This window comes from Theropithecus gelada, chromosome 1 (assembly GCF_003255815.1).
Source record: "Theropithecus gelada isolate Dixy chromosome 1, Tgel_1.0, whole genome shotgun sequence".
Taxonomy (NCBI): Eukaryota; Metazoa; Chordata; class Mammalia; order Primates; family Cercopithecidae; genus Theropithecus; species Theropithecus gelada.
In genome coordinates this window covers 4,701,724-4,717,330 of record NC_037668.1, presented here as the reverse complement: position 1 = coordinate 4,717,330, position 15,607 = coordinate 4,701,724, and the positions used below count along the sequence as shown (strand labels likewise).

The 15,607-nt window shown below is 40.5% G+C and overlaps 1 protein-coding gene across 2 annotated transcripts in view; it reads right to left on the bottom strand.

The window, feature by feature from the left end:
* WNT2B (Wnt family member 2B) overlaps positions 1 to 15,607 on the bottom strand; it is a 63,400-nt gene that overhangs the window by 25,842 nt on the left and 21,951 nt on the right. The window contains exon 2 of one of the 2 annotated variants that reach the window (XM_025374713.1): positions 4,848 to 4,920. The exons of the other annotated variant lie outside the window; for it this stretch is intronic. The gene's annotated coding sequence lies outside the window, so the exon portion shown is untranslated. The remainder of the gene's footprint in view (positions 1 to 4,847; positions 4,921 to 15,607) is intronic. 2 annotated transcript variants of the gene reach the window in all.

The window sequence follows — 15,607 nt, the reverse complement described above, 5'->3', positions numbered from 1 at the left end:
GAACCTGCCAGCACCTTGATCTTGGACTTCCCAACCTGCAGAACTGTGAGACATAAATTTCTGTTCTTTATAAACTGCCCAATCTGTGCTATTTTATTACGGCAGCAAAAGAGATGAAGATAGTGTTTTTGTTTATATTTGATTTCTTATAGACAACAAGTATTGTTGGGTCTTGTTATTTGATCACTCTGACAATCTCTGTCATCAAATTGGTGTATTCAGACCATTGTGCTTTAAAGTGATTATTGATACAGCTGGATTTATATCTAACATATTTGTTACTGTTTTCTGTTGTTGTTTTTGTCCTTTGTACCTATTTTTGTCTTCTGCTCTTTTATCTGCCTTTTGTGGTTTTAAATAAACATTTCATATGATTCAATTTTCCCTCCTTTCTTAGCATATTAGTTATACTTATTTTTTCACATTGCTTAGTGGTCAGAATAAACATTTATAACTAACCCAAATCCACTTTCAAATGATACTATACTGCTTCATCTGTAGGGTGAGTACCTGTAATAATAAAATAATACCAGTTCCTCCCTCTAATCCCTTGTATTATTTCTATCATTTATTTCACTTGTACATAAGCATATGAATATATATAAGCATACATAATCAAATATACTGTTGCTATTTTTATTTTGAAGAAACTGTTATCTGTTAGAACAACTAAGAGTATGAAAAGAAAAGTTTTTGTTTCACCTTTACTTGTTCCTTCTCTGATGTTCTTTCTTCTTTTAAGTAGATCCAAGTTTCTGACCTATTATTTTGCTTCTCTCTAAAGAATTTATTTTAACATTTCTGGCAAGGCCAGTCCAATGGTAACAAATTCTCTTATTTTTTGTTTGTCTGAGACAGTCTTTACTTCACCTTCATTTTTAAAGGATAATTTCACATGGTACAGATTTCTAAGGTAGTGGTTTTTATCTCTCAACACTTTAAATATTTTACTCCAGCCTGGGCCCTTCTCTACAAAAGAAAGACTTTGTCTCTACAAAAATAAGATAAAATAATTAGCCAGGTGTGGTGGTGTGTGCCTGTGGTTCTAGCTACTCAGAAGGCTGAGGCAGGATGATTGCTGGAGCCCAGGATGTCACGGTTGCAGTGAGCCATGATTGTGCCAATGTACTCTAGCCTGGGCGATAGAGCAATACCCTGTCTTAAAATATATATTTTTTACTCCACTCTCTTCTTGTTTGCATGGTTCCTGAGGAGAAGGTAGATATAATTTTTTTTTTTTTGAGGCGGAGTGTCTCTCTGTCGCCTAGGCTAGAGTGCAGTGGTACGATCTCTGTTCACTGCAACCTCTGCTTCTTGGGTTCAAACTATTCTACTGCCTCAGCCTCCCAAGTAGCTGGGACTACAGGTGCACGCCACCATGCCTGGCTAATTTTTGTATTTTTAGTAGAGACAGGGTTTCACCATATTGGTCAGGCTAGTCTAGAACTCCTGACCTCAAGCAATCCACCTGCCTCAGCCTCCCAAAGTGCTGGGATTACAGGCATAAGCCATCGCGCCCAGCTGGTAGATACAATTTTTATCTTTGCTTCTCTATAAGTAAGGGTTTTTTTCCTATCTCTGGCTTCTTTCAGTATATATATATATATATATATATAGTCTTAGATTTTTTGCAGTTTTAAATATGATATGCCTAGTTATAGTGTTTTTGTTGTTGTTGGTTTCATTTTTGTTGTTTATCCTGCTTGGTGTTCATTGAACTTCTTGGACCTGTGGTTTGGTGGCCAACATTAATTTGGGGGACATTCATAGTCATTGCTTCAAATATTTCTGTTCCTTTCTCTATTTTTTCATCTTTATAGTATTCTCACTACACATGTTATACCTTTTATAGTTGTCCCACCATTCTTGGTTATTCTTTTTCTTCTTTCTAGTCTTTTTTCTCTTTGCTTTTCAGTTTTGGTTTCATTTTATTTTTGAGATAGGGTCTTGCTCCATTGCCCAGACTGGAGTGTAGGGGTGTGATCACAGCTCATTGCAGCCTCAGTCTCCTAGGCTCAAGTGAACCTCCCATCTCAGCCTCTTGAGTAGCTGGGACCACAAGCATGTGCCACCATGCCTGGCTGATTTAAAATGCATTTTTTTGTAAAGCCAGGGTCTCCCTATGTTGCCCAGGCTGGTCTTGAACTCCTGGGCTCAAGTAATCCTCCCAGCCTCCCAAAGTGCTGGGATTACAGGTATGAGCCATCATGTCTGGCTGCTTTTCAGTTTTGGAAGTTTCTATTGAGGTAGCCTTATGCGCAGAGCCTCTTTCCTCAGCTGGACCCAGTCCACTAACGAACCCATCAAAGGCATTCTTCCTTTTGTCACAGTGGCTATTGATGGAGCAGGATCTCTAGCATTTCTTGTTTCTCCTTTCTTTGAATTTCCATCTCTTTGTTAACATTGCCAGTTTGTTTTTGCATGCTATCTACCCATTAGAGAGAGCTCTTAACATATTAATCATAGTTTTTAAAAATTCCCAATCTGATAATTCCAATATCCCTGCCATATCTGAGTCTGGTTCTGGTGCCTGTTTTGGCTTTTCAAACTGTCTTCTTTGCATTTTGGTGTGCCTTGTAGGTTTTTTTTAATAGCCAGGCACGATGTATTGGACAAAAAGAAATGCTGTGAATAGGCGTTTAGTAATATGTTAAGGTGTTAAGACGTGAGGCAGCATTCTGTAGTTCTATGCTAGGTCTCTACCATTTACTGAGACTGTGCCTCTGGACTGTGCACCTTACAAAAGCTTCTCAATCCTTCTATCCCTTAGGTAGGATAAGATGGTTAGAGTGGGCTGGAATTTAGTATTCCCTTCCCCAGTGTAAAGGCTACAGAGAGCTGTAATTGGATATTTTCTTTCCCATAGTTTGAATAGACTCTGGGCGGGGGGGGGGGGGGGGGGGCGGGGGAAAGCTTAGGTTCTGGCAAAATAGTTTCTCTTAAGAGAACAGGACTTGTTAAGAAGAACAGAATGCTTAAGTGTATTTAGAACCAGGCCGGGTGCGGTGGCTCAAGCCTGTAATCCCAGCACTTTGGGAGGCTGAGACGGGTGCATCGCGAGGTCAGGAGATCCAGACCATCCTGGCTAACACGGTGAAACCCCGTCTCCACTAAAAAATACAAAAACTAGCCGGGCGAGGTGGTGGGCGCCTGTAGTCCCAGCTACTCGGGAGGCTGAGGCAGGAGAATGGCGTGAACCCGGGAGGCGGAGCTTGCAGAGAGCAGATATCCTACCACTGCACTCCAGCCTGGGCGACAGAGCGAGACTCCGTTTCAAAAAAAAAAAAAAGAAAGAAAGAAATGGTTACTTTTCCTTCCCCCAGCCAGGAGCACAGGGGATATTTTTCTGATACTTACTGTGAGAACCTGGTGAGCTTTAGGAGGTAAAACTCACAATATGTGGGGTCCTCCCATGACTGACTTCTGCCTGGAGTTTTTAATTCTCAGAGTTGTCCATACTGAGTCTCCAGCAATTCATCAATTACAGCTCAGGTTTCGGTGTCCTGGTACTGGTTCCTGCTCATGGGTTTCTGCTCTGGTAAGTTGTGATTCCCTGCATTTGCCTGCCTGTCTCTGCAATTTAGGAGGCAGTGATTTGCCCTGTGGCCTCACTACTCTGGTGGATGTAAGAAGAGTGTTGATTTTTCAGTTTGTTCAGGTTTTTACTTATTGTTAGGATGGAGTGATGACTTCCAAGCTTTTTACATGCCAGATAAGAAACTGTTAAATCTTGAGTGTCTTTTTTTATATTGATTTGTAATAGTTTCTTTATATCTTGTGGAAAATAAGTCCTTTGTATATATTTTTAAAATGTCTTTTCCTATTCTGTTACTTTTTCTTTTTCTTTTATTTATGTGACTTGTCGTACATATATGTTTATGGCTTCCAGGTTACTATCTTACTTAGGAAGTTGTTCTCACTCCCATGTTTATGAAACTCATATCCTCAATTTTCCCTAATACATTTATGAACATAAATAAAATTATTTTATTGGAATTTGTTTTTTTGAGACAGGATCTTGCTCTGTCACCCAGGCAGGAGTACAGTGGCACAATCATGACTCACTGTAGCCTCAAATTCCCAGGCTCAAGTGATCCTCCCACCTTAGCCTCCTGAGTAGTTAGGACCACAGGTGTGGGCCTCCATACCCAGCTGATTTTTTTATTTAAAAAATTTTCTATAGAGATGTGGTCTATGTTGCGCAGGCTGGTCTTGAACCCCTGAGTTCAAGTGATCTGCCCACCTTGGCCTCCCAAAGTGCTAGGATTACAGGTATGAGCCACTATGCCCAGCCCTCCCTCCAATCCTTCTAACTCTTCATGTTTATTTAGCATTTTCCCTTGGCCTGAAATGCTCTTCCTGTCTCTAATTAGCTGATTCCTGCCCTTCTTTAAAGGCCTTTTCCATGTAGTCTTTCCTGAACAGCTCAACATGTTCTTAGCCTCTTCTGAAATGCTATCTGATCTGTTATTTGACTTATTTATTTATTTATTTATTTATTTATTTATTTATTTATTGAGATGGAGTCTTGCTCTGTTGCCCAGGCTGGAGTGCAGTGGTGCAATCTTGGCTGGTTCACTGCAACCACTGCCTCTCAGGTTCAAGTGATTCTTCTGCCTCAGCCTCCCAAGTAGCTGGGATTACAGGTGCCTGCCACCACACCCAGCTAATATTTGTATTTTTAGCAGAGACAGAGTTTCACCATGTTGGCCAGGCTGGTCTCGAACTCCTGACCTCATGATCTGCCTGCCTCGGCCTCCCAAAGTGCTGGGATTATAGGTGTGAGCCATCGTGTTGGACAATTTATTTTTTATAATTGGTTGTCTGACATTTTAATTATCATGTACCTTTGCAAACACTTGTCGAAGGCCGACTATGTGTAGGTATGCCAGGTACTGCCGTCCTCAAGGATCCTTCAGTCTGGTCAGAAAAGAAAACACAGGTACAACTTAACATAATAAATGCTATGGATTTTCAGCAGAAAGAGGAGTGATTTGTAGATTTATTTAGGGGAGAGCTATTGGGAATCCAGGGGAGATCTTTCTGGATGAGGTAGATTTTGGCCTAGACCTTGATAGATGAGTAGGATTTGAAATACAAAAATGGGCATTTTAGTTTTTTCATTAAGAATATGAGTTATTTGAGAAAAAAGTAATTTATTATTCTGTTACCTCTCTCTCTTTGAGCCCCTTTCTCACTCACACTTGGAAGAACACCTTTGGTACAGGTTACATTGAAAACAGAATCTCTAAGAATCCTTCCTCTCAGCTTCTCTCTCAGAATAAGGAGGTGATCCCAAGGCTGATTTTCTCTACGTGGATAGTGAATTCCCTCCTCTTCCAAGTCCCCCAGGACCTTCCTCCAACAGTTACTTGTCACTCCAGAGGTTTTTGTTGTCTTTGGACATCACATGCAGAGAGTTGAGTTAATGCTACTGCTTAGTTCTTAACACAGGATCATCATCAACCTGTGCGAGGTGTCTCTCTTGTTTGTTTCTTTATTTCCTATATCCCATTTCCCACTCTTATTCCTGCCCCTGATAATAGGCATCCACTCTAATGTAACTAAAATATGCCCCTGGATATATATGTATTCTTTTATGTTGTTTGCATGTGTATTTCTCATTTTTAAGTTTTATAAATGATATTCTGATATAAAGCTTGTGTTAGATTTCCATCTGTAAGAAAAAAATCCTAAAATATAAAATCCTAAAAACCAGTAATTGTGGTTGGAGATTGAAGTTCTCTTCCGCCATCTTCTCACTTTAGGATCTGGGCTGAAGGAGCATACTCATGAGGGACATGCTATATTTTCTTGCAAAAAGAAGAGTAAAAAAAAAAAATTGGCAGTATTCGTGATGCTTCTTAAAACTTCAACTTGAATTGGCATGTGTCACATCTGCTCCCACAAATGCTATCTAAACCCAACAATGGGATGAGGAAATATATCCATTGGCAGTATTGGCATTGCAAGTTTTATGGCAAAAGATAGAAGGGAGTAAATTGCTGAGAATAATACAATGGACTTTAGACCTCTTTGGGTTTTTTGTTTGTTTGTTTGTTTTTGAGACAGTCTTCCTCTGTTGCCAAGCCTGGAGTGCAATGGTGTGATCTCGGCTCACTGCAGCCTCCACCTCCTGGGTTCAAGTGATTCTCCTGCCTCAGTCTCCTCAGTAGCTGGGATTACAGGTGCCTGCCACCACGCCCGGCTAATTTTTTTTTGTATTTTTAGTAGAGATGGGCTTTCACCATGTTGGCCATGCTGGTCTTGAACTCCTGACCTCTTGTAATCTGCCCGCCTCAGCCTCCCAAAGTGCTGGGATTATAGGAGTGAGCCACCGCGCCTGGCCTTTTTTTTCTTTTTCTTTTCTTTTCTTTTTTTTTTACACTCTCATGTTAAAAAAAAAAATCTGCCCTTGTTACTATATAGATATGCATAGTTCATTCCTTCAAAGTGTTGCACTGTATTTTGTAGTGATGGCCTCCACAATTTACTGACCTGTTCTTCCAGTGATGAACATCTAAGTACCTTGAACCCATGCTATCAAAAAATGCCTCCGCAAACATCTTCATACCTGACCTTTAAGAGTGCAAATTTATCTGGGATTGCTTGGTTTTAGGAGGCACAGATGCTTAATTTCACTGCAATTTACACTTTCACAACAGTGAATGAGAATTCCCATTTGTGAGGCCGAGGTGGGAGGATTGCTTGAGCCCAGAAGTTGGAGACCAGCCTGGGTGACACAGGAAAACCCTGTCTCTAAAAAAAAAAAAAAGGTAAATAAAGGGCCGGGCACGGTGGCTCACACTTGTAATCCCAGCACTTTGGGAGGCCGAGGCAGGCGGACATGAGGTCAGGAGATTGAGACCATCAGACCATCCTGGCTAACATGGTGAAACCCCGTCTTTACTAAAAATACAAAAAAAATTACCTGGGCGTGGTGGCGGGCGCCTGTAGTTCCAGCTATTCGGGAGGCTGAGCCAGGAGAATGGCGTGAACCTGGGAGGCAGAGCTGGCAGTGAGCCGAGATTGCGCCACTGCACTCCAGCCTGGGCGACAGAGCGAGACTCTGTCTTAAATAAATAAATAATAAAAAATACAGTACGTAAATAAAGAAGGAAGGAGTCTTCCTTTCCATAGTGCAATGTCACTAAACACTCTTTAGTTATTTACAACATTTACGAAACAAGGCAGATAAGGAAGAAGCCCCGTCTAATCAGAGAAACAAAGGTTATGGCTGCCTGTCATGTGACTCAGGTGCCATAATTGTGTTCCCTTAAGGCTCAAAATATTTTAGAGGTTTTTTTGTGTGTGGTTTTTTTTGTTGTTGTTGTTTGTTTGTTTTGTTTGTTTTTTTGAGACAGTCGCTCTGTCGACCAGGCTGGAATGCAGTGGTGTGATCTCGGCTCACTACAACCTCTACATCCCTAGTTCAAATGATTCTCCAGCCTGGGCCTCCCAAGTAGCTGGGATTACAGGCGTGCACCACCCTGCCCAGCTAATTTTTAAATTTTTGATAGAGATGGAGTTCCACCATGTTGGCCAGGCTGGCCTCGAACTTCTGAGCTCAAGAGATTTGCCCGCCTTGGCCTCCCAAATGGGTGGGATTATGGGCGTGAATTACCGCGCCTGGCCAGATTTTGTTTCTTTAAAAAAGTTTGTATATGAGTCGTCTACCAACAGCTTAGATTTTTGTTGTTGTTGTTGTTGAGACAGAGTCTCTCTGTGTCACCCAGGCTGGAGTGCAGTGGCACAATCTCGGCTCATTGCAACCTCTGTCTCCTGGGTTCAAGAAATTCTTGTGCCTCAGCCTCCTGACACAGCTGGGATTACAGGCATGTGCCACCATACCCAGCTAATTTTTGTAATTTTAGTAGAGACAGGGTTTCACCATGTTGGCCAGGCTGGTCTTGAACTCCTGGCCTCAAGCAATCCACCCGCCTCAGCCTCTCAAAGTGCTGCGATTATAGGCGTGAGCCACCACGTCCAGCCCAGTTTAGATTTTGAATTACTTATTTCCACAAACTGCTTCAATACTTACATTGTTTTTCACTTTAGTATTCAATAAATTACATGGAATATTCAACACTTTTTTATAAAATAGGGATTGTGTAGGCTGGGCGCGGTGGCTCAAGCCTGTAATCCTAGCACTTTGGGAGGCCGAGACGGGCGGATCACGAGGTCAGGAGATCGAGACCATCCTGGCTAACACGGTGAAACCCCGTCTCTACTAAAAATACAAAAAATTAGCCGGGCATGGTGGCAGGCGCCTGTAGTCCCAGCTACTCGGGAGGCTGAGGCAGGAGAATGGCGTGAACCCGGGAGGCAGAGCTTGCAGTGAGCTGAGATCGGGCCACTGCACTCCAGCCTGGGCGACAGAGCGAGACTCCATCTCAAAAAACAACAACAACAACAACAAAAATAGGGATTGTGTTAGATGATTTTGTCCAACTGTAGGCTAATGTGTTCTGAGCACATTTAAGGTAGGCTACACTAAGCAATGAGATGTTCAGTAGATTAGGTGTCTTAAATACATTTTTGATCTGGTTATTTTAAATTTATGATAGGTTGATTAGGAGGTAACCCTATCATAAATTGAGAAGCATCTGTATATATTTCTTATTATATCACATCTTTGTAATCCCATTTCTATTCTCTTTGCTCCCTCCCCCAATCCCCAGGCAACCACAAATCTTTTATTTACTGTATCTTATCTTGCATTTATAGAATTTTAAACAAATAGAATCATATAGTGTGTACTGATTTTAAATGTCTTCTTTCACTAGCATAATTGAGATTCATTCATGTAGCTACATTCTTTTTATTGTTGAATAGTATTCCATTTATGGATATATCACAGTTTACTGATTTATTCACTTGCTGATGGCTATTTGGGTAATTGCAAGTTTTTGGCTGTGACATGTAAAACTGTTATGAACATTATTTTACAAACTTTGCATGGAATATACCTTCATTTCTTTTGAGTAAATACCTAGGCATGGGATAACTGAATCATGTGGCAGGTTAATGTATGTTTTCTAAAGAAACTATTGAAATATGTTCCAAACTTGTATCATTTATACTCCCATTTGCAGTTCTAGTTGCTCTACAGTCTAGTCAACACATAATGTAAAAAGTTCTTTTAATTTTAGGCATTCTAGTAGGTATCTATTGCTATCTCATTGTAGTTTTAATTTGCATTTCCCTAATGACTAATGATCTTTTCATTTGCCTACTGTATGTCTTTTTTGAAGTTTCTAGCAAAATATTTCCTCTATTTTTATTGTTTTTTTTCTTATTAACTTTAGAAAGCTCTTTATATGTTTGGGACATAAGTCTTTTATTAAATGTGTGATTTGAAAGCATATTCTCCTAGTTAATGGCTTGTCTTTTCATTCTTTTAATAATGTTTTTTTGAACAGCATAAGTTTTAAATTTTGGTAAAGTCCAATTTATCAATTGGTTCTTTATGGGTAGTGCTTTTGGTGTGTTCTTTTTGTTTTGTTTTGTTTTTGAGACGGGGTCTGGCTCTGTTGCCCAGGATGGAGTGCAGTGGTGTGACCTTGGCTCATTGCAACCACTGCCTCTGAAGCTCAAGCCAACCTCCCACATCAGCCTCCTGAATAACTGGGACTACAGGCACTTACCGCCATGTCTAATTAAAATTTTTTTTGTAGGATGGGGTCTTGCTATATTGCCCAGGCTGGTCTTGAACTCCTGAGCTCAAGGGATCCACCTGCCTTGGCCTCCCAAAGTGCTAGGATTATAGGCATGAGCCACAGCGCCCAGCCTGGTGTGTGTGTGTGTGTGTGTGTGTGTGTGTGTGTGTGTGTGTTAAAAACTCATTATGTTGCCTAGGCTGGTCTTGAACTCCTGGGCTGAAGCCATCCTCCCAGCCTCCCAGTAGGCTGGGGTTTTATCATAACAAACCCAACAATATATAAAAAGATAATACATAAATGACCAACTGGGTTTATGGCAGGAATGCATAATTGGTTTAATATTTGAAAATCAATCAATACATTTCACCATATTAACAAGTCAAAAAATCTCATATGATCATATCAATGAATTCAGAAAAAGTAGCTGGGATCACAGGCATATGCCACTGGGCCTGGCTGCTTTAGGTATATTAAGAGAAATCTTTACCTAACCCAAGGTTACAAAGATTTTCTGTTATATTTTCTTCTAGAAGTTTTACAGTTTTTTAGGTTTTACATTTTGTTCGAAAATATATCTTTAGTTAATTTTTGTGTATGGTGTGATGTATGGATCAAAGCTTAGTTTTTTTTTTTTTTTTTTTTTTTTGAGACGGAGTCTCGCTCTGTCGCCCAGGCTGGAGTGCAGTGGCCCGATCTCAGCTCACTGCAAGCTCCGCCTCCCAGGTTCACGCCATTCTCCTGCCTCAGCCTCCCGAGTAGCTGGGACTACAGGCACCTGCCACCTCGCCCGGCTAGTTTTTTGTATTTTTTTAGTAGAGACGGGGTTTCACCGTGTTAGCCAGGATGGTCTCGATCTCCTGACCTCGTGATCCGCCCGTCTCGGCCTCCCAAAGTGCTGGGATTACAGGCTTGAGCCACCGCGCCCGGCCCAAAGCTTAGTTTTTGCATATAGATACCCAGTTGTTTCAGCACCATTTATTGAAAAGATTATGCTTTCTTCATTGAATTGCTTTTGCACCTTTGTCAAAAAATAAACTAAGCACATATTTGAGAGACTGTTTCTGGACTTTCCATTGTGTTTGATTGATATGGTGATATAGTTCTTTATTTCTATGCCAATAAAACACAGTCTTGATGACTATAACTTTTTTTTTTTTTTTTGAGACAGAGTCTCACTTTGTCACCCAGGCTGGAGTGCAGTGGCACAATCTCAGCTCACTGCAACCTCTGCTTCCTGGGTTCAAGCAATTCTCGTGCCTCAGCCTCCTGAGTACCTGGGATTACAGGCACCTGCACCATGCCCAGCTAATTTTTGTATTTTTAGTAGACATGGGGTTTTGCCATGTTGGGCAGGCTGGTCTCAAATTCCTGACTTCAGGTGATCTTCCAGCCTTGGCCTCCCAAAGTGCTGGGATTACAGGCATGAGCCACCATGCTCCCCAGCTTGATGACTATAACTTTATAAAAAGCTTTGAAGTTAGATAGTGACATTTTCTAATTTGTTTCTATTATTCAAAGTTGTTCTGGTTATGTTAGGTCCTTTGCATTTCCATAAAAATTTTAGAGTTAACTTGTCAATTTCTACAAAAAACCTGTTGGAATTTTCACTGGGATTGCATTAAATCTATATATGAATTATTTGGGGAGAACTGACATCATAACCATATTGTCTTCTGATTTATAAACACAGTATATCTCTCCATTTATTTAGATCTTCAATTTGTCTTAGTAATGATTTGTAGTTTTTGTGTATGTCTTGCACATCTCTTGTCAGATATCTTTACATTTAGTACTTTTTATGCTACTATAAACAGTATTGTTTATTAATTTATACTTCCATTGCTAATATAAAGAAATAAAACATTTTTTTTTTGAGAGGTTTTGAGAGGGAATCTTGCTCTGTCACCCAGGCTGGAGTGCAGTGGTGCGATCTTGGCTCACTGCAACCAATTTTTATACATTTATATTCTGTTCCATAACCTTGCTAAACTCACTTTTTAGTTTAGTAGCTTTTTAAAAAATAGAACCCACCAGATTTTCTACTTAAATATGTTGTCTGCAAATAAAGACAGTTTTACTTCTCCCTTTCCAATATGGATGCCTCTTATTTCTTTTCCTTGTTTTACTGCATTGCATTGGCTAGTACTTCCACAGTAATAAAAGTAGTGAAAGTGAATATTCTTTTTTTTTTTTTTTGAGAGGGAGTCTTGCCCTGTCGCCCAGGCTGGAGTGCAGTGGCATGATCTCGGCTCACTGCAACCTCCACCTCCCAGGTTCAAGCAGTTCTCCTGCCTCAGTCTCCCAAGTAACTGGGATTACAGGCGCCTGCCACCACATCTGCTAACTTTTGTATTTTTAGTAGAGACGGAGTTTCACCATGTTGGCCAGGCTGGTCTTGAACTCCTACCTCAGGTGATCCACCTGCCTCGGCCTCCCAAAGTGCTGGGATTACAGACGTGAGCCACCACGCCTGGCCTGAAAGTGAATATTCTTATTTTATTTCTAATCTTGGAGAAAGCACTTAATCTTTCATTATTAGATTTGATGTAAGCTGTAGGTTTTTCCTTGATGTCCATTATCAGATTGAGGAAGTTCATTTCTATTTCTGGCTTGTTGAGTTTTTATCTGAAATGAATGTAGGATTTTGCCAAATGCTTTTGATGAATTTATTGACATGATCATATAGTTTTTCTTTTTTGAATTGTTAATATGGCAAAATACATCAATTGATTTTCAAATTTTAAACCAACCTTGCATTCCTAACATAAGCCCAAGTTAGTCATTATGTATTATCTTTTTATATTGTTGGGTTTGATTTGATAAAATTTTGTTAAGATTTTTTGCATGATGGATTTTTATTTGTAGTTTTCTTGCCATATTATTATTGCTTGGACTCATTTAATGAGTGCTGAGACCAGCTAGGTCGGGAAGACCCTAACCCAGCAGTGCTAGAGGAATTAAAGACACACACATAGAAATACAGAGGTGTAGAGTGGGAAATCAGGGGTCTCACAGTCTTCAGAGCTGACAGCCCCAGAGATTTACCCACGTTTTTATTAACAGTAAGCCAGTCATTACCATTGTTTCTATAGATATTCAGTTAACTAAAAGTATCCCTTATGGGAAACGAAGGGATGGGCCAATTTAAAGGAATAGGTTGGGCTAGTTAACTGCAGCAGGAGCATGTCCTTAAGGCACAGATCACTCATTCTATTATTTGTGGCTTAAGAATGCCTTTAAGTGGTTTTCCGCCCTGGGCGGGCCAAGTGTTCCTTGCCCTCATTCCCGTAAACCCACAACCTTTCAGTGTGGGCGTTATGGCCATCATGAACATGTCACAGTGCTGCAGAGATGTTGTTTATGGCCAGTTTTGGGGCCAGTTTAGGGCCAGATTTTGGGGGGGGGCTTGTTCCCAACATGTCCCCCTTCTTTGATTTGCAAATCGATAAAAGCAAAGGCAGCTTTGTCACAGTGAGCTACTTCTCGCAGGAGTCAGGATCCACATCTGCAGACTGTACAAAGACAAACAACACAGATTAAAAGCATAATCATCATTGAAATTACAGAGCTTCCAAGTGTTTTTATCCATTTTAATGGGTTACTATCTGCTAATTTGTCTGCACCTCCTTTAAGCACTCCAGTTCCTGGCATTAAGGTCAGTTGTGCCTGGGATGCTTTAAATATTTGTTCTTTTAATTTTGCTATATACAAAAAGAAGTTTGTAGAGTGTCCTTCTAGATACTTTTTTATTCTTTCCCAAATTTTGATCTTATTAAGAGCATTTAATAGTTTCCACAAATCCTTATATTAAGCTCCTAGAGCGGGCCATATCATTTGAGGTGGAGGTGCCACTATACCACCATGGTTCCAGATAATAGGAACTCTTGCCATGCTTCTTGCCATTTCTACCATCTGACTGTTTTGTTCAGACCAGCTGAACATAGTATGACCATGGCATGCAGACTGAGAGGTGCAATTTAAGCTAAATATCCCTTAGGGGACCAATCAATAGTGATTCCATAGGAATCATTGTGCAGCACCTCTGCCTGTTCTGCAATGCAATCTTCCCAAACAAGTATGTTCATTTTTTCTGGCCAGGTTCAATTTTGTTCACAAATAGGTTTTTGAGGGCAGTATGCCTCAATTATAGGAGCAGATTTATTATGGTAAATACCAAGATCAGAAAGCATGTGTAACTGTGTCATAGAGTGATTATATCCAGGCATTATTACCAGCCAGGATTGATAAATATGCCCAATAAGTATAAATTGTTCTCTGTGTCAGCCCTTGTTGAAGGAACACTCATGACAGTTGTGATCACCGCTATCATAGCTACAATTAAATTACTCGTTGTGACTGGTTGTCCCACTTTCCTCAGGTTTTCTTCCACCATCTGTGACAGCTTCTTGATCTGTCCCCAGCTGGGTGGCTGTGTTTGACAGGTGTTGCTCGTGACAGTTGGGGTCCTCCTCAGTGTCAGCCTCGACATGGCTGCAACTGGGGGGTCCTTGGGATCCTCCCAGAATCTCTTCCTCAGCATCTGGCTCATGATAAGGTTTCACATGTCTTGATGGTATCCAGATCGGCTGTTGATTTTGGCCTGGATAAACACAAGCATAACCTCTACCCCAAGTTATTATTTTACCTATTTCCCAACTTTTTGTTATTGGATCTCTCCACAAAACCAATTGTTCTGCTTCTGTCTTTGCAGCTGGTTTCTGTAGATGCTATTCAGGTGCTGATAACATCTGGCCTTTGGGCAGGCTCAAAAAATTTAAAGTTAATGATGCTAGATTCATTTGTATCTATGGTGTTCCATATTCTCTGTCTCCCCCTTTCTGCTTCTGCAACTGCTGTTTTAGGGAGCGATTCATTCTTTCCACTATGGCTTGTCTTTGAGAATTGTATGGGATACCAGTAATGTGTTTTAATACTCCACTTAGAGAAAAATATAGCTAGAGCTTGGCTAGTATAGCCTGGGGCATTATCTGTTTTAATAGAAGCAGGAATGCCCATCACCGCAAAACACTGCAAAAGGTGATGTTTAACACAGGCAGAAGACTCTCTTGATTGGCATGTAGCCCAGACAAAGTGAGAAAAGGTGTCCACACATACATGTACATGGTCTCCCAAACGAGGGAATATGTGTGACATCCACTTGCCAAAGAGAGTTAGGTTCCAATCCTCGAGCATTAACTGCTCCTGTAAAAGATGAGGAATGTACCATTTGGCAAGTTGGGAATCATTGGATAATATTTTTAGCTTCTTTCCAGGTAATGCTGTATCTGCATTTGAGACCAGAGGCATTAACATGGGTTAAATTGTGAAAGTGCCTAGCATTAGGTATTGCATTAGCAACTGGGTGATCAGCCATTTGATTCCCTTCAGTCAAAGGTCCTGGAAGAGTTGTATGAGCCCTAATGTGAGTGATGTAAAAACGGTGCATTGTACTTCTAAATGCTGTTTGCAATTGAGTAAATAAAGTCATCAGTTGTTCATCTGTGTGAAATCGTAACTGAGCATTTTCAATTAACTGTGTGGAATGAACCACGTATGAAGAATCAGAAATCACAGTAATAGGCATATCAAAAGCAGTCAATCCCTCAATTACAGCTACAAGCTCCACTTTTTGAGCTGAAGTATAGGACGTCTGGAAAACGTCACTTTTTGATCCAGAGTAAGAAGCTTTACCATTACTAGACCCATCTGTAAAACAATGAAAATGCTTAGCAGGCTGCAGGTTGTTTACTGCAGGAATTGTAAATGCAAACCATTCACAGTCTTGCTCAGCTAAAGGGATAGTAAAGAAACAGTCTTATAAATCTTTGACTATTAAAGGCCAATGTTTTGGAATTATAGCAGGAGAAGGCAATCCTGGCTGTAATGCTCCCATAGGTTGTATAACTGAATTGATGGCTCATAAGTCAGTTGACATTCTCCATTTA